Source organism: Euphorbia lathyris, chromosome 6, assembly GCF_963576675.1.
Source record: "Euphorbia lathyris chromosome 6, ddEupLath1.1, whole genome shotgun sequence".
Classification (NCBI taxonomy): Eukaryota; Viridiplantae; Streptophyta; class Magnoliopsida; order Malpighiales; family Euphorbiaceae; genus Euphorbia; species Euphorbia lathyris.
The window spans coordinates 89,497,751-89,518,209 of record NC_088915.1 but is presented as its reverse complement, the minus strand read 5'-3'; positions in this window follow the sequence as shown (position 1 = coordinate 89,518,209).

Sequence of the window (20,459 nt, the reverse complement as noted above, 5' to 3'; positions counted from 1 at the left end):
GTCTTCTCGGTCATGAATCTTGTTATCTACACTTCATACGTGTGTCATTTTATCAGTAACAAATCACAAACATTCATTGGGATGTGAAAAAAAATAAAAAAATAAAAAAATATACTGTCTTTTTGTACGGATTAGACAAAAAAAATAAAAAAATCTACCGAATTTGTAAATATTAATCTCAAATTCTACTATTAAATTATAAAAAACATGAAATCCTTTTTTTAGAACGAATTATTATGCAATTGGTGCAGAATAATGAACAAAAATATTTGTGTTTTATAATAGTGTCTGAAATTGACCAAATTTATCAACGTTAGGGGTAAAATTGTTCTTGGCTTCCAATGTTAGGGGTAAAATTGCACTATTTTAGACGTTAAGGGTAAAATTGCTCCTGACCCAAAACGTTAGGGGTATTTTTGCACCTTAACCCATACTTTTATAACAAAAATAACAAAAATCATCATCTAAATTAGTATGTATTGCTTGTTATATCAAAATTTAGCAACAATTTTCTTCGAAAGCATAGAGTTCTAACATGTACAATTAAAACCTATGCAAATAAAATCCAGAATGAAAACTTATATACGATTCATATTTTAAAGGGTTAAGGTATAAAAATACCCTAATATTTTAGGTCAGGATTAATTTTATCTCTAACATCTAAAATTGTGTAATTTTACTTCTAACGTTGGAAGTTAAGAGCAATTTTACTCTTAACGTTGATAAATCGGGTAAATTTGAGAAATAATTCATCAAACTGTCTTCTTAAACATGAATCTTGTCAACTAAACTTCACACGTGCGTCGTTTTGGGATGTGAAAAAATTCAAAAAATTCACCGAATTTATAAATATTAATTTCCAATTCTATTATTAAATTTTAAAAAATATGATGTCTTTTTTTTAGAACGAATTGATATACAATTGGTATAGAATAATGAATAAAAATATCTGTGTTTTATAATATTGTTTGAAATCGATCCAAATTATCAATATTATGGGTAAAATTTCTCTTCGCTATAAATTTTTATAATTTTAAATGTTAGAGATAAAATTACTCTTGACCCAAAATATTACGATATTTTTATACTTTAACCCATTTTTCAACTTTTAACTTTGTTGTCCATCCAAGGACACATGAATACATGAAATGAAACGTTATCAAATCATCATGTACTGATATATGAAATTTAACTTAATGTACACTACCTATCTATTTGATCATTATATTTATGAATCAATAAATATATGAACTGATATACTGCAGACTATAATAGAATGAGCTCTAATTGTATGAACTCTATTTCTCGATTGAATGTCATTTCTTGCCCTTCTTCTCTTCAGGCAATCAAGAGTAACCTTCGATAAACCCCAATCCAGGAAATAACATCTGCAACCAAAAACAATAACACCAAATTAATCTAACAATCACATACGAAAAAATTAACCAAATGTTTTCAAGAATGAGGAGGAAATTAATCTTTGGATTCACAATTTCACATACATCCATTTTCTTTTGGACGTTCCTGGGCCGCTTCTTCACCTTCAGAGGAGCTTTGTGGCCTAACATCGTCATCAAATCATCTTCGATCTCTTTCTTCGACAGCGCCACCGCAAACTTTGGCCTAACCTCCTCTTCTGATTCCTCACTTCTCAATCCCTTCCCTTTAACTGAATATCCCCCAACCGGGGTTTTCTTTTTCTAAGATTCCATGTTTTTCCTTGTACCTCCGTCGATTGGGACAATGGATGAGCTTTGTACTCTTCATCCTCCCGTTTCCGGTGAGGCTGAGTTTGTTTCTCGTCGCTTTCATCACACTTAAGCTTATCAGTGGCCGCTTTGAAATCACATGTAAGCTTCTCACTGACTGCCTCGATCCCTTCCTCAACGCCATGGCTGTCGTTTATGGGTTTGAGTTTCTTGGAAGGGCGGACTTCGTGATCAGGAGCTGCGACAACCTCGGTCGCCGGAGATCCGCTTCTTTTGGTACGATCAGCAGAGGCTCCATTGATGATGGGATTATTATCCCCAATAGAACCGGAGACTTTGAAGCAGCGGAATCGTGTCTGATTTCCCCACTTAAAGCAAGGAAGAAGATTGAAACGATGAACTCATAGCTTCGATCTCTCTGGTTCTATAGCTGTAAGCAAGCCTTTAAGTCCTTCTCCTTCTCCTCCTCCTCCTCCTGTGTCTCCAGAAACTACCATTGTAATTGGACAAAATGGAAATGAGAGCTCAGATCAGAAGGGAGAATGAGAAGAGAGTTTTTTGAATTTTGCTGTTGCTGAAATCCCCGGAAAAGAGAATGACAATTTAAGTGAAGGAAGAGTGTTTATATATAAGTGAAGGAGTGGTGAAGCTCTTAGCCTAGTGGTTGAGAGCTTACCTATGCCTTGGGAGGTCATGGGTTCGAATCACATCCGAGTCTGGTGGGGATTTTTCTTTTTTCTTAATGTAAGCGCATTGCGCAAATTTTTTTTAAAAAATATATAAGTGAAGGAAAGAAGGGAAGGTGTATTTTTGAATTGGATAATTACAATTTTAACGTTGTAACTTCAATTTTTAATTATGGAAATTAACATATTTACCCTGTTTGAATTAGGAAAATTAACATATTTAAAAATTATTTACATCTTTTAAAAAACAATATTTACATATTTAAGTGAAGTCAAACCAAAAAATCATCATTTTCCATATTTAAAAATTATTTACATCTTTTAAAAAACAATATTTCCATATTTAAACCAAGTAAAACCAAAAAAATCATCATTTTCAATATATTTTAAGGACTACATTTATAAATTAAAAGTTTATGATATATTTTTTTAAAGTTAGAATTTATAAATTATAATCTAAAATTAATAAATTAAGGTATAAGTACATAATATATAATAAATATGATGTAATTATAATTTTTATAATTAGAATTAAATTTTGTGATATGATGTAATTATAATTTTTATAACTAATATGAGTTTCATGTAATCAATCGAAAGAATTATTGGTAAATGTTCGGTAAAACAAATTTTATATAAACATTAATGGCTTAATACATTATTTGTGTTCCTAACTTGTCCCGATAGCCCCCTCAATTTTCATAAAGTATCCAGTTAGCCTCATGAATTTGTTTAACATGCAATCATGCTTGCTTGTAAAAAAGCAAGTTAAATGCGGAAGATACATTACACACGTCTTAAAAAAATGTAAAACGACCATAATCGGGGTATGTGGTTCTAATATTAAAGAAGACAAATTTTACGGTTGAGCAAGTAAAAACTTTATTTTTTAATTTATTGTATGAATTATGTAATAATATTCTCAGGCACGTACTAGGTGTGTTCAAAAAACGAACTGGACTGAAATAACCGATCACATCGAAAAAAAATTTGGTTTTCGGTTTTTCAGTTTATTTGGTTCGGTTTCAGTTTTTATTTGTAAAATATATCAGTAATGTCAGCTAGTTCGGGTTTTATGAAAAAAATTACCGAATTAATCGAACAGATCGAAATAAAGATTAATTAGATTTATTATTTATAAATTTTCAATAATTTTATGTTAAACATTTTCCGTTTTGAATTTATTATTTGATTATATGATTGGATAATGGAAACTAATGTTGGAAACATTTTTTGATTTTAAAGTTTTATTTGGTTGAATTTTATGTATGCACTGTACTGTAACCTAAATAGTTAAATTTTAGGGATAGAGTACTTAAATACCACTGTGATTTTTGGAGAAGTATTAATTTAGGCTTCATGTATAAAATAGCACCAAGATAGGTTAATGTTTAAAAAAGAGTACTAATTTAGGACTCGATAATGGAACGTGATACGTCATTCATATTACTTTGTTATGTTCTGTCAATTGTACGTAGAGAGAGAAATCGGAACTTAATAGAGTAATATGAATGATGTGTCACGATCCGTTATCGAAACCTAAATTGGTACTTTTTTTTAAACATTAGACCTACATCGGTGCTATTTTGTACGTGAAACCTAAATTGATCCTTTCTCAAAAACCATGACTTATTTTGGTACGTTATCCTAAATTTTGTACTTTTTTTTTTTCTGGAAACCAAATTTTATACTTGCCTTATAATCTGTTATATCACTAATTATAAAATAAATACTTTATGTTAAAATAATTAATTTAAACTTTATAAAAGTATATCGATTAATTTACATTTACTTTAACCACTTAGTATGTGTTTAAGCCGATAACCGATGTTCGGTTCGGTTTATCAATATTATTCTGTTAGTTCGATCTTTAATTTATTGAGTATTTTGTTTATTTTGGTTCGGTTCAGTTTTTAGACCGAACCGACTGTTGAACACCCCTAACACGTGTAACATATCTTCCACATACAACTTACTTTTTTTTGCGACCGAGTGATTAATTTATGTAAGTTCATGGGATTAACTGAATATTTTATACAAATTGATTGGGCTATCAAGACACTTTAAAAGTTCATGAGGTCAATCAAACTTTTTAAACAAATTCGGGAGCAAATGATGTATTAAAGCCAAAATTAATTGAAAAAAAAAACAGATACATTAATGTGAAAATTAACTTCTTAATCCTACCACATAAAAAAATAAAATAAAAATAAAATATCACAATATACTTAAAGTTTTTAAGGAAAGTATCAATTTAGACACCACGTCCAAACTAGCACAAATATAAGCTTAACGTTTATAAAATAACATCAATTCAGTTCTCACTAATGGAACGTGAAAGTTTTACCAACTCAGCGTCACGTCACGATTTTAACATGTCATGCAATGTTAGATAAGATACCAAAATAGTCCTAAGGTTTTAGGAGAATATCAGTTTATGCTCCATATATAAAATAGCACCAATATAAGCTTAACTTTTATAAAACTACAAAATTTGTATTCTCAATCTAATGAGTTTTCAGGATGACTTTTGTGCTCCAACCTGCTGATCCATTGGTATGAGGTGATACCAAGAAGCTCTCTGACCACTCACATCAATATTTAGAAATGGATGTGGATTTTAGAGATTTTTGAACTGGATCGAATATATCTGAAAAAAAGATACAAAATTGGATTGAACTTGAAAACATTGTGATATTATCCCGAGGATCAAAAAGGATATTCACCCAAAGAACGCCGCGTATTGATCCCCAAAAGAGATTCGACTGGCGGATCACCAAGGTTCCACCCGAAGAGACCCGCCGGCGAACCTATGAGGCGAATCTCCTTGAACACTCGATTCGCCATTATAACGGCTAGGCCGACTCGACCATAAAGACCATTAATAGGCTATCAATTAGCTAACCGCCATTAATGGGACATTAATGGAGACTTTCTAGTTACTGAAAGTTACTACTTCCAAGCTATATATAGCCTACGTCTCAGGCTATCAAGGTACACATTCACTTACCATTTGTCAATTCAGTTTGTTCTCTTGTTCCATCTTACTGACTTTGGCATCGGAGCTTCCCCCCGTCGAACCCAATGATGCCCCCACAGGGACGGAAGCTGATCGAACTTTCTCCACAAGTCATCAATTGGTGCGGTGAAGGTGGAATCCTTAATCAAATAAAGGGTTTTCGTTCACATTAAAGAGCTATGACGAATGGAGATCAAAATCCCACCTCGGGGGTCGAAACACCATTGATAACACCGTCAAGTCAACCCGTACTAGTGCTGGCCGCACGGGTTCCAGTGCTCCTCAAACACAGGTTGGAGGGAGTATGCCGCCGGACACATTCATCGACCTATGCGCTGGCGCAATCGAAAGAGAATTTGGCCCTGAGATGGGTAACCGCTTACGGTCATTCATGATCATTCCTCCCCTTTGGAGCATGGCGCCCGCTTCTACGGTATCACAGTGGCCACAGATGGCTTTAGGGCCAAATGCCCTTAACTCCTCGTTTCTCCAAGCACATACAACGGACTCCTTGGTAACTACCACGGTATCGCCTAGAGGTCCGCCACTTAATCGAGAATTGTTTCCTGAGAACATTGAATAGGGTCGCGGAGGTAACCGAACACTACCTGAAGCGTCCGCAAGCCAAAGGCTCAATCTAGGTGGTTCCGGTATCCCTAGTCGTCCGCGGTCTAGTCTCCCTACGGGCGGATTAGAAGGTCGAAGGCATAAAAAGCGTCGAACAGAAAGAAGTAGGCGGTCACAATCACCTTCGCCCCGAAGGCAGAGATCCTCCCGTAGGGGTAGATCGCCCCCATCTACTGGGAGTAGACAGAGTAAAAGGCCAGTAGAGACACCACGTTCAAGTGGGCCACCGCCACCACCACCCTAAGGAACTGCTGGGCACATTCCTTCAAGAGGCCATGGAGGGGGTAACGGTTAAGCTCCCCCAGGCGGACAGGGTGGAGGAGGTGGCACTGGAGGAGGAGGCGGACGTGGAAGCGGAGGTGGACATTCACCATCAGATCCATCATCTGGGTCCAGCTCTTCATCGTCTCCAAGTAGATCTCCATGGAGAGGACGCCCCATCCAGAGAATTTTGATGATAGAGTTCGAGCTGCGGTGCTCCGTATGAATGAGGAGAATGCCAGGCATAATCCATTCGCCAAAAGAGATTCGCCCTTCACGGCTTGGATCGAGGCGGAGGAAACCGATAGGCATTTTAAAATACCTAATCTCCCTATATACACGGGTGCTGACAACCCGGAGGCTCACGCCATGAAATATCGAATACTACTTCGCCTTAACCGTGCAACGGAACCAGTTCATTCGGACATCTTTTCAACAAATTCCAAGTCCAGGTTAGGGAAGTAGCAAGGTAACAAATTTCGTCAGGTATGTGGGGAAAGTGATTCAGAAGAGGAGGAAGACACACTTAAAGTTCTAGTATATCTTTTTTCTTTTAAGTGTATCTACCTGGGCGGATCTCTTAGACAGATCTCCTTTGAAGGAGCTCTTCGATGGGTCTCTCCGATGGATCTACGTTGACGGATCTCTCTGATGGATCTCCTTTGACGGATCTCCTTCGACGGATCTCCTTTGATGGATCTCTTCGGCGGATCTCCTTTGAAGGAGCTCTTCGATGGATCTCTCCGATGGATCTACGTTGACGGATCTCTCTGATGGATCTCCTTTGACGGATCTCCTTCGACGGATCTCCTCTGATGGATCTCTTCGGCGAATCTCCTTTGAAGGATCTCTTCGGCAGATCTCCTTTGAAGGATCTCTTCGATGGACCTCTTCGACGGATCTACTCTACGGATCTCTTCGATGGATCTACTCAACGTATCAACTATAGTGTATCTACTTCGACGTATCCTCCTCAAGTATCTTCTTAGGCAGATCTACTTCAATCTATCTCCGTCAGGTATCTCTTTGGATGGATCTACTTCGATGTGTCTACGTTGATGTATCTCCTTCAGGTATCTAGTTGAGCGGACCTACTTCGACATATCTACATTGGCGTATCTACTCATCGACGTATCTACTTCCAGTATCTACCTGAGTGGATCTACCTTGGCATATCTATTCATTGTATTTCTGTCGATGTATATCTACTTCGACGGATCTACCTATTGTGTCTACTTCGACCTAGATTGGCGGATCTCACTCTACATTGAATCCTGACAGATCATATTCAGATATGGGCAATACGAGCAACATGTGCACCTAATGGCGTATACCGGATGAATAACTGAGGCGGGTCCTAGAGATTACTTGCTTTACAAGGAGTGAACTTTCCTTCCTTGTTTAAGGAAGGATAGTTGCAAGCTTTCCTTCCTTAAACAAGGAAAGATATGCATTCTGCCTATTTAAGTTTCTTTCCTTCACAAGGAAGAATATACACTTACCTATTTTACCCTTTATTTTCCTTCTTTAGTTGTAACCCTAGTAGGGGTAGTTATGTCTTTAGTTATCTTTAGGGGAGGTATTTAAACCCCATCTTTGTAAGGATATACAACTTTTATCAATCAAATTATATCTTCTCTTTGAGAGTGTTTTTAGGGTTCATCCCTCTTAACAATGGGGATTTCTAATTCCTACAAGTTTAGCTTGTAAATCTGGGGGTTTCACGGCTCCTTCAAGTTTAGCTTGAGAATATCTTTGGTAGTTTACGACTGAAAACTATCGCCCGTTACCCGATCTGTATCAGTTGGTATCAGAGCCGATCGTTTCCTGACCCGAGACTTCTTTGGCAATGGTTCAACCTCGACAATCACAAGGTTCTATGGAGGCCAGTGACCGGAAATATGAAAAGCTGAGGGAGCGCCTCGGGGAACAGATCCAAGCTAATATTGAGAGGCAGAGGCAAGCCAACCAACCAGGAGTTATCCACCTCTTGGGCAAACTCCCGACTGGCGGCTCTCGCCCGACTCAGACCCACCGCCGGAGATCTAAATCGGAGGAGGGAAGAAGTCCCTGAAGATGGAGAAGCCACTATCTCACCTCCTAAAGATTCAGGCCAAATCTGTCCACTCTTACGCCAGGAAGAGGTAAATCCAAAACTTTCAGTTCTTGATGTGGAAGTTAAGGGTATGCCTACTATTAGTGAGGATTTGGTTGGTTGTGATGTTGTGAGTGATTTAAGTTCTCATTATGGAGTTGTTAATAATGACTTTGTGAATGCGGACTTAAATGTATATGTGAACGAGGAGGAAGAGGGGATAGCATGTAGGAACTTTGAAGAAGTTAAAATGGAAAAGGGTGCATACTATGTGTTTGATGAAATGCCCCATAGCCAAAACTTCACTTGTATGCTTAATGAGGGTGATAACCTTAATCCTAAATAAGTGGATGATGATTTTGGGCTGGCGAATCTCTTTAAGGCGGATGATGAATTCATTTTATCTATGGAGGTTGATGATTATGGTGATGGGAGAGATGTTGGTGGATCAACGATGCTCAGATGTAGAACGTCATTTAAGTCAGACAACTCGGTAAATGGAGTGGTCGGCTTGAACTATAAGAAGGAGCGGATGGAAGCGAGAGGTCGTGGGAAAGATTGGGTGGAGGAAGAGGAGCTGTACGAATTTGAAAATATTCATGAAGGAGGTGGGCTCGAGTGGAAGATTGATAGAGAGGAGGACCATTATGAAAATGAGCTGGATAGCAACAATGAACTTGAGTATGATGATAATGGGTCCATGAATGGGATTGAAGGGGAAGAGAGTGATTTTGATGGTGAGTTATATGATGACGGTAGGTTTCATCATCATGAGGATGGACTTGAAGATAATGAGGATGACGAAACCTATTATGATGAAGATGAGCATCAGATCACTGAGTGGGTCCCAAGTGAGGCTACTTATGAAGATGATGAGAACAGATTTCATTGTGAGGATGAGTTGGAGGATGGTGAGTGGTTCCAAAATGAATATACTTATGAAGTTGATGAAGGTAGGTTTTATGAAGATGAGTCAAGGAACATTGAGTGGAACCAAAGCAGGACTCCTAATTATGAAGATAATGAAGATAGGTTCTACTGTGATAATGAGTTGGAGGACGTTGGATGGAGCCAAAATGAGTACACCTATGATGATGACGACCAAGAGCTTCATGGAACACTTGACGAATTGGAAGGGCAGTTCGAGTGATAAAGGGCACATGGTCTGCTGGTGTTTAAAGGCGAGTGTGATCCTATTTCTTTTTTTTAAGAAAGAGAGTATGATGCGGACATCTTTTCAACAAATTCCAAGTCCAGGTTAGGGAAGTAGCAAGGTAACAAATTTCGTCAGGTATGTGGGGAAAGTGATTCAGAAGAGGAGGAAGACATACTTAAAGTTCTAGTATATCTTTTTTCTTTTAAGTGTATCTACCTGGGCGGATCTCTTAGACGGATCTCCTTTGAAGGAGCTCTTCGATGGGTCTCTCCGATGGATCTACGTTGACGGATCTCTCTGATGGATCTCCTTTGACGGATCTCCTTCGACGGATCTCCTTTGATGGATCTCTTCGGTGGATCTCCTTTGAAGGAGCTCTTCGATGGATCTCTCCGATGGATCTACGTTGACGGATCTCTCTGATGGATCTCCTTTGACGGATCTCCTTCGACGGATCTCCTCTGATGGATCTCTTCGACGGATCTCCTTTGAAGGATCTCTTCGATGGATCTCTTCGGCGGATCTCCTTTGAAGGATCTCTTCGATGGACCTCTTCGATGGATCTACTCTACGGATCTCTTCGATGGATCTACTCAACATATCAACTATAGTGTATCTACTTCGACGTATCCTCCTCAAGTATCTTCTTAGGCAGATCTACTTCAATCTATCTCCGTCAGGTATCTCTTTGGATGGATCTACTTCGATGTGTCTACGTTGATGTATCTCCTTCAGGTATCTAGTTGAGCGGACCTACTTCGACATATCTACATTGGCGTATCTACTCATCGACGTATCTACTTCCAGTATCTACCTGAGTGGATCTACCTTGGCATATCTATTCATTGTATTTCTGTCGATGTATATCTACTTCGACGGATCTACCTATTGTGTCTACTTCGACCTAGATTGGCGGATCTCACTCTACATTGAATCCTGACAGATCATATTCAGATATGGGCAATACAAGCAACATGTGCACCTAATGGCGTATACCGGATGAATAACTGAGGCGGGTCCTAAAGATTACTTCCTTTACAAGGAGTGAACTTTCCTTCCTTGTTTAAGGAAGGATAGTTGCAAGCTTTCCTTCCTTAAACAAGGAAAGATATACATTCTGCCTATTTAAGTTTCTTTCCTTCACAAGGAAGAATATACACTTACCTATTTTACCCTTTATTTTCCTTCTTTAGTTGTAACCCTAGTAGGGGTAATTATGTCTTTAGTTATCTTTAGGGGAGGTATTTAAACCCCATCTTTGTAAGGATATACAACTTTTATCAATCAAATTATATCTTCTCTTTGAGAGTGTTTTTAGGGTTCATCCCTCTTAACAATGGGGATTTCTAATTCCTACAAGTTTAGCTTGTAAATCTGGGGGTTTCACGGCTCCTTTAAGTTTAGCTTGAGAATATCTTTGGTAGTTTACGATTGAAAACTATCGCCCGTTACCCGATCTGTATCACCAGTGCTATGCAAGATGTTTATCACCACGTTGGGAGGTTCCGCTTATGATTGGTTCCAATCTCTACCTCCTGGATCCATAGACAGTTGGGATCAACTAAGCAGAGAATTTTGTGCTAAATTCACCGGATGTATCCCGCCAGTGGTCAAGTCACGGAAGCTTTTTGAATTAAAGCATAAACCGAACGAATCCCTTCGCGAGTATATCAATGCTTGTAACAAAGTGTATCCAAATTGTTGATGTGGATATCTCCATGGCAGTGGAATCTCTGGTAAAAAACACAACATGTAAGAGTTTACAGGAGGATCTAATTCGAAAGAAACCCAACAGCATGGCAGAATTGATAGAGCGCTGCAAGGACTTTATGGAAGTGGATGACATTCACCGCGAATCACTATCTCCACACAGAAGAGACAAAGGAGAATCTCGCCATCAGGATAGAGAAAGGGACAAGCACCAGGATTCCTCCTCTAGAAGTCGACGAAGGGGTTCTAAGAAGAAATCGGCATTTGTCGCCTCCTTCACACCTCTCAATGCTTCAAAGAGTGAAGTGCTTATGTGGATCGAGAACAGCCAGCACAAGCGGAGCATTTCATACCCCGAACCAAAAGGGGGGGAGTACACTAATACTGGGAAAAATCCCAAAAATTATTCTAAATACCACAGGAAAAATGGCCATGACACAGACGCGTGCTGGGAATTAGCCAGGGAAATAGAAAGGCTTATTGAGAGAGGAAAGCTGGACCGGTTTGTCCAGAATGATGGCAAGAAGGGAGATGGTGATAGATCCAGGGACGATCAAAAGAAGAAAGCAAAAGGAACTATCAATGTTATAGCAGGCGGACCAGGGTACCAACCTGTACTGAAAAAAGCAAAAACTGTCGCTCTTGATAGGGCATCACTTAATCGCCCTTTTGCAGATGTTGGTCCGGAGATCTCCCCTCATACGGATGCCTTGGTCATTACTATGATGGTGGAAGGCTGGGAGATGAAAAGGGTGATGATCGATACTGGGAGCTCGTGCAATGTCATCACAAGAGGAGCTTTTGCCAAACTCATGGTTGATCCAATCCAAGTAGAACCCACCGTAGTAGATATCCTGGGAGTGACAAGACATACCATCTAGACAAAAGGCCAGGTAACGTTGGATTGTGAGTTAGCAGATGATGATCAGGTCTGGAAAGGCGATCTGGAATTTTCTATCTTGGATGGTCAGTTAGCCTACAATATCATCCTCGGACGGCCCTTTATCTCTGAAGTGGCAGCCCTTATCTCCATATGCCACTTAACTCTTTACATCCCCATGGCCAAGGGAGGTGTAATGATCAGAGGAAGCCAAAAGGTGGCTCAGGAGACGTATTCGACATCACTAATGATTCGTCCCCAATCTAAGGACAAAGATGAAGAGGAACTCGTCACAATGGCCTTAGGCGAGACAGAAATGTACCTCATGGCGGATGAAAAGCAGGTGCGAATGGCTAAAGGGCTCAAGGGTGAAATTAAAGAAGAAATCACCAAGGTTCTCCATGAAGCGGAAGACGTCTTTGCATGGAAAGATGAGATCCTCCCGGGGATCAGTCCAGACGTGATCACTCACAAACTTAACATCGACAAAGATGCAGTTCCTGTAGCTCAGAAACGGAGAAACCATGGCCTTGAAAGGCAGAAGGTGATAGAGGAAGAGATCACCAAGCTCAAACGAGCGGACGCTATTGAAGAGGTACTTTATACACAATGGTTGGCGAATGTCGTTCTGGTGAAGAAGGCAGGCGGATCCTACCGCATATGTATTCACTTTACGGATCTCAACAAAGCTTGTCCCAAAGACAACTACCCTTTGCCATGTATTGACATACTCGTAGATGGAACCGCATGACATGCTATGTACTCCTTTACAGACGTAAAATCAAGCTATCACCAAATCCCCATGGAGCCTTCAGATAGAATCAAGACCTCGTTCGTGACTCACCAAGCCACTTATTGCTTCAAAGTCATGCCCTTTGGGCTTAAGAACGCAGGTGCAACCTATCAATGGATGATGAACAAGATATTCGCGGAAAGCAAAGGTGATAACTACTCCGTCTATGTGGATGATATGATCATAAAAATCACCACTGTGGAAAAATATGCAGATGATGTAAGGGAGGTACTGGACGTACTTCGACGTCACAACATCAAACTAAATCCAGAAAAATGTACCTTCGGTGCAACATATGGGAAGTTCTTAGGGTTCATGATGATCAGCCAGAAGGGAGTGAGCCCGAATCCTGATAAGATCAAGGCTATTCTGGAGATGCAAGCACCTCGGAACATCAGAGAAGTGCAACGCCTTAACGGGCGGATCGTAGCCTTGGGCAGGTTTATCTCATGTTTAGCTCGTAGATGTCAGCCCTTTTATGAGGTCATCAAGAAACAAAAGGCGTTCGAGTGGAATGAGGATTGTGAAAAGGCCTTCGAAGGAATCAAACGGTTTCTCACAGAGCCGCCCATGATGAGCCGACCCCTGAAAGGTGAGGATCTCTACATGTATGTCTCGGTTACAGATAAAGTTGTATGCACGGTCATGATACGAGAAGAGGATGGCCAGGAGTATTCGATTTATTACGTGAGCAAAGTGTTAAAGGATGCTGAAACCAGATATTCCAAGCTTGATAAATGGCGTTGGCTGTTGTCACCACGGCAATCCGCCTTAGGCCATACTTCCAGGCTCATATTGTTATAGTTCGAACGAATATACCAATGAGGAAGGTGTTGCAAAGGCCGGATACTTCAGGGAGATTGATGGAGTGGGCAATCTGCCTTGGGGAATTCGATGTACGATATGAGAGCAGGTCAGCTTTGAAGAGTCAGGTCTTGGCAGACTTTGTGAATGAATTCACCGAAGAAGGGATGAATCTCCCTAAATCTCAAATGGAAGAGTGGACGATGTATACGGATGGTGCCTCCTCGGCGGATGGAGCTGGTATATGCATCGTGATCAAAGGCCCCCAATACATAAAGCTACAGTACGTAGCAAAATTGAATTTCCATGCAACTAACAATGCCGCAGAGTATGAAGCTCTAATATTGGGGTTACGCCTGCTCAAAGAAATCACTCCCGAGCGGATCGTGGTCTATAGCGACTCCAAGTTGATGGTCAATCAAGTGATCAAAAATTACGAGGTAAAGGATGAGGTTTTGGCCAAATACGTGGCCGAGGTCAAAAAATTGCTGGATCACCTTGAAGCTAAAGAAACTAAATGGGAGCTGATCCATGTGCCCCGAGGATCAAACACCGAAGCAGATCATCTAGCTAAAATGGCTTCCAGTGAGGAGAACTGGACGGATCCACAATGTCCATTCGAAGTTAAAGTAGCTCCAGCCTTCGCCTCAGAAGAAGTATCCCTACTCACGACAGTAGAAGATGATTGGAGGTCGGCCATCCGCCAGTATCTGTCAGATGGAGTTCTACCTGTGGATAAGGAGGAAGCTCGGCGGATCGTCAGGAAAGCGGCCTATTTCTCCATGATCAACGATTGCCTCTATAGAAAATCTTTTAGCCATCCTTGGTTAAAATGCATTCTGCCAGAAGAGGGACAACAAGTCCTCAAGGAGCTGCACGAAGGATCATATGGGGCCCATGAGGCATCCGCCTCCATCTTGAAGAAATCCAGGTTAGCAGGGTTTTATTGGCCAACGGCCGAACTTGATGCACAGAAATTGGTGGAATCTTGCCATAGTTGTCAGATTCATGCGAATGAAACACATACAGCCAAACATGTCCAGAGGCCCATCATAGAAGGTCGACCATTTGCCATCTGGGGAATTGACATCGTCGGACCATTTCCTCCTACTCGCAGACAAAGGAAGTACGTGGTAGTGGCAGTGGCAGTAGATCACTTCACCAAGTGGGTAGAGGCCGAAGCTGTCTCCTCCATAACTGCTGAACGAATGGTAGAGTTCGTTAGAGATAATATCGTGGGAAGATATGGCGTACCACACACAATCATCACCGATAATGGAACGCAGTTCAACTGTGGCGAGTTCAAAACTTTCTGTGAGAAATTGGGCATTTTGAACAGATTTGCCTCTGTTATTATCCTCAATCCAACGGTATGACCGAAGTCACGAATCGGACGATCGTAAAAGGAATAAAAAAGAGATTGGGGGAGCATGATAAGAAGTGGGCGGATCAGTTGACGAGAGGCTTATGGGCATATCGCACCACTCCTAGAAGGGCCACAGGAGAAACACCATTCGCCCTCTCTCATGGTGTAGAAGCTGTAATCCCAGTCGAAATACTGGTCCCAAGTGATAGAGTTGCATTCTATTACGAGGAGGAAAATAGTCACAGGTTAAAGGAGAGTCTTGATCAAGTAGAAGATCGGAGAGACAAAGCACATGTACGTATGGCGACATACAAGCAGCGGATCGCAGCTTACCACGACAAAAACGCCAAACTTGTAGACATGAATGTGGGAGATCTCGTGCTCCGCAAAGCTGGCAAAATCCAGTCTCGAGAAGGGAAGGGCAAGCTAGGGCTCACCTAGACGGGTCCATATCAAATAGTGGACAAGATTGGGTTCACCACTAAGATTCAGGACATGGAGGGGAACACATTGCCACGCACGTGGAACATCCAAAACCTCCGCAAATATTTCGCCAGAAAATAAAGTGTACATAAGGTCTTGAGTACTCTTTTTGCTTTAGTAAGCTTTTTTTTTTCCCAAGGGGTTTTTCTTATTAAAGGTTTTAACGAGGCTCACATGTAAGACCTGCTTGCTGTAATCAAGCGTATCTCCTGTTAATAAAAAGAAATTGTTCTATTATCCATGTTCTTTTTAAAGTTTTTATTGCAGCAATATCAATATTCCAGTCTTAAAAAGAAGGGGGGCATCCAACGCTCTCCACATTAAAAAGTACTGCTATCTCATAGCTACTTTTTCTCCTCAAAGATTGGAGAACAAATCTCATGGGCGAATCCATCTCTAGAGGATCCCCATTCGAGATAGAGTTAAAACATTCCTTGGACGCAAGGTCTTTACACTCTCTTGCACCCTTCCCAAAGAAGGGTTCACAAGTCCTAAAGGCGGATCACTTCACCTCAAAGATAGGTAGCAAGTTGATCCCTAAGGCATCTTTACTTCCTCTAAAGGAATAAAACAGCTTCTAACCTTCACAAAGGTTCGCACAATGGAGTATGGCTGGCCACCTACTCCAAAATAAATCCTAGACGCTTATATATTTACTTACACAAACGTAAATGTAAAATAAATAGCAAACCATAAGGATTAAACAAATTGTACTTAAAGTTTTTACAATCAAAAAGCAAAAAACTACACAATAACAGGAGCATGCTCCTTCGCATTCTTCTCGCTTGAGGCACCTGCTTGAGAAGCTTCTTTCTCCACAGCTCCAAATGTGCCCACCAAGGATACCTCCTTTTCTACGGAAGGTGTTCGCCCAGGAAGAAGGGTGCCATCGGTTATCAGTTCCTCACCCGCCTTTGGAGGCACTTCCTTAAGATCCACTAGCCTGACATTAGTGGAAGGTTTGATTTCCTCAACAGGTCCCTTCATCCATTTCCGAACATAGTCACGGAGGTAGTCCTTGATCTCTGGAATCTTGTTATATTTGAGAACATCCTCTGGATCTGGAACGGCGAACTGCGGATCTGTAAATTCGATCTCGGGATGCGCCAATTGGACATATGCCATGATCAGTTCGCCGTAGAAGAAAGCTTGCTCTCCAGCCATGTACTCTGCCTCCCCTATAGCATCCTCATGCTCCTTGGCATCTGTCACAATCTTCTCCTTCAACTTTTTGATCTCGACATCCTTAAGGGAAATGGTGGACGCGGCAGATGCGATGTTTGCGTTGGCATCCGCTACCTCTTTCTCCAATCTTTCTATGGTAGCCTTGTCCGCCACGCCTTGAAGGAGCTCGGCCTCCATAATGCGTATGCGAGTGTACATCTGTCAAAGACAAACGGTTTTATCAAAATGAAAGAACAAAGGTACAACTTCTTCTAAAAAAGAGATCCTTTTTAGCCAGGGGACCTACCGTAAGAAGCTCTGACTTTCCCCTTTGGGCATGAATTGATCCTGGAATCTGGTTCTGATTCCTCTGTACCTCGCCCAACTGACCCAGAGCTTCGTCTAGGTCATTAATAACCGATTCATTCTCCAAGGATCCCTGGACACCATACTTGGCGGACCAGTATCTGCCCAGGTCAGCCATCTACACAAAGATGTCAGGTCAAAACTTGGATTCCAAACGTGGCGAACAGATAAAAATAAAGGTAACCTACTTGTTCCATTTCCACCACGGGCATGGCGGACTTCATGGCATCCGCCATAAATTTAGGACCCCCAGTAGCTGCAGGGTTCCTCCTCTTTAGTGGCGGATCGACCGCTGCATCAGCTAGACGTTTCCCGGCATCCTTTTGGGGATTCGCCGCCTGATCTTTCTTGCGAGCCTCAGCCTCCAACAACTTCCTACGCTTCTCTGCAAGAGCGTGGTTGGCCTTAGATAAACCCCTGTCAAAGAAAACAATAAAAGTAATCAAGGTTCAAGAAGAAACAAGGTTACCTTGATCAAATTGAGCAATCTTCGAGTAAATGAACTTGTCCCCTTCTTGGCGAATCAGGGGAATATCGCTCATCATGAAGGACAAAGCATCCGCATATGTCCAGGCATCTGCCTTGACACTGTTCATGAGCTCTGCCACTACTTCATCGTTATCGGTCAATATGCGCATATCGCCCGCCATATGTAAGGGTTTGGGATTCCAGAAAGTTGGAAAACCTAGGGATTCGCCCTCGTTTATCTTTACGTAGAAGAACTTTTCATCCCAACAATAGACGTTGGACATCTTGTCACTAAATGGTGAATATGCTCCAAACTTTGCAAAAGTAAGATAAGACTCGGACTTCCGCTTCGAGGGTTTATGAAAAGCTCTGAAGATACGGGGAGTGTACACTACTCCTAAATTCGAGGCGAGGTAGCAATCTAAAGCAATATCCAGCCAGCCATTGGGATGTAATTGGCTGACAGTAATATCGAAGTAGGAAAGGATATCCGCCATCATCTTTGGAAGAGGAAGTCGGAACCCTCTCTCTACATTACACGGTTAGGAAACCACTTGGCGGACAGGAGGGACGTTGATGAGCCGCTACTAACTGAGTCTCATAATTATTGATCCATGGAAAGCGACTCGCCAGATCCGCTAGATCCGCGGCACTCATACGAGACGGAGTGGACTCCGTTTGAGGATTCTTTTTCCTAGGTTGGGCAGAAGAAGAGGCCATTGTCCTAGAAAAACGCCTAAACTCTACGGCCGGAGTAATACCGGTGGTCGGAATGGGAAGATTTTGACTCCTACCTAAACGGGTTCGATAGCGATTACACGCCGAGTTATGTAACTCAGCTAAATCGGAGCTGACTACACCCTCGGAGGAAGATGAACTTTCCGATGAAGTGGCCCAACTAACTACAATTTCAGGAGGAGGGGTCAAATTAAAAAGTTCCGAAGTTGATCCTAAGGATGAAGAAGAACTCCTAAACATTCAAGAAAGAATAGAAGGAAGAAAGGTGAACTTACATGTAAGCAAAAGCTTCAAAGAACTCTGAAACTCCAGAAAAAAAGCTTTGGATGACGAAAACGCAAAGGAAAATGGAAAACAAATGAGGAAAAGAGGAAAGAATGCGTCTTCTCTCTCCTCAGACGGTGCGCTTGCTACACGTGTCACTCTTCGATTGGCATCGAACAGAGTGCTCATTAATGCTGGTAATCATGACGGCGCGCGCAGAAGCTCAAAAGCCCTAAAGGACTTTAAGGGAACTTTAGGGGGCTTCTAATAACATTGTGATATTATCCCAAGGACCAAAAAGGATATTCATCCAAAGAACGCCGCGTATTGATCCCCAAAAGAGATTCGACTGGCGGATCACCAAGGTTCCACCCGAAGAGACCCGTCGGCGAACCTATGAGACGAATCTCCTTGAACACTCGATTCGCCATTATAACGGCTAGGCCGACTCGGCCATAAAGACCATTAATAGGCTATCAATTAGCTAACCGCCAGCTTAAAGGTAACTTGTAACCGCCATTAATGGGACATTAATGGAGACTTTCTAGTTACTGAAAGTTACTACTTCCAAGCTATATATAGCCTACGTCTCAGGCTATCAAGGTACACATTCACTTACCCTTTGTCAATTCAGTTTGTTCTCTTGTTCCATCTTACTGACTTTGGCATCGGAGCTTCCCCCCGTCGAACCCAACGACGCCCCCACAGGAACGGAAGCTGATCGAACTTTCTCCACAAGTCATCAGAACTGTTGACTTTTTCTCTATGACTGAACCGAATTGTACCATTGACTTAATTAGGTACAATTATGAACATTTTCAAATTCTTAATATTACTGTAAATATATTGGAGATTCTAGAACCGAGCCGAATATCCGGTAGAAAAGATCCAAAACCGGATTGAATCGAGGGACGAATGTAGGGTGGGCGAATTAAAAAAAAAAATTAGTCCAAAACGACGACGTTTTGGTTCCCTTCAAAATGACGTTGTTTTGTCTTGTGGGTTTTTGATATAAAAAGAAGGGTTAAAGTGCAAAAATACCCCTAACGTTTTGGGTCCGGAGCAATTTTACCCCTAACGTCTAAAATGGTACAATTTTATCCCTGATGTTGGAAGCCAAAAGCAATTTTACCCCTAACGTCGATAAATTGGGTCAATTTGAGAAATAATTCATCAAACTGTCTTCTCGGTCATGAATCTTGTCATCTATACTTCACACATGCATTATTTTATCAGTAACAAATCACAAAGATATGTTGGGATGTGAAAAAAATAAGAAAAAAATATTAAAAATATACTGTCTTTTGTACGAATTACACAAAAAAAAATCAAAAAAATTCACCGAATTTATAAATATTAATCTCCAATTTTATTATTAAATTACAAAAAAACATTATATCCTTTTTTTTAGAACAATTGATATGCAATTCGTGCAAAATAAAGAAAAAAAATGACTGTATTTTATAATAGTGTCTGAAATTGATTCAATTTATCAACGTTATGGTAAAATTGCTTTTGGCTACAAACATTAGAGGTAAAATTGCTCTTGGTTACAAACATTAGGGGTAAAATTGCACGATTTTAGAAGTTATGAGAAAAATTGCTCCAGCCCCAAAACGTTAGGGGTATTTTTGCACCTTAACCCCTAAAAAGAAGCAGTATGAGGCCCTGTTCTTTATCACTTAATTTCAGTAACAATCAGTTCAGTTTCAGTATTCAGTTTCAGCATTTAGTTTCAGCATTCAGTAATTTATCATTATTCATTATATTATAATAATTATTATTATTATTATTTATCTATAATTTATCATAATTTATTATTATTATTATTTATACTTTATCATTATCTATAAATTAGATAAAACTCAAG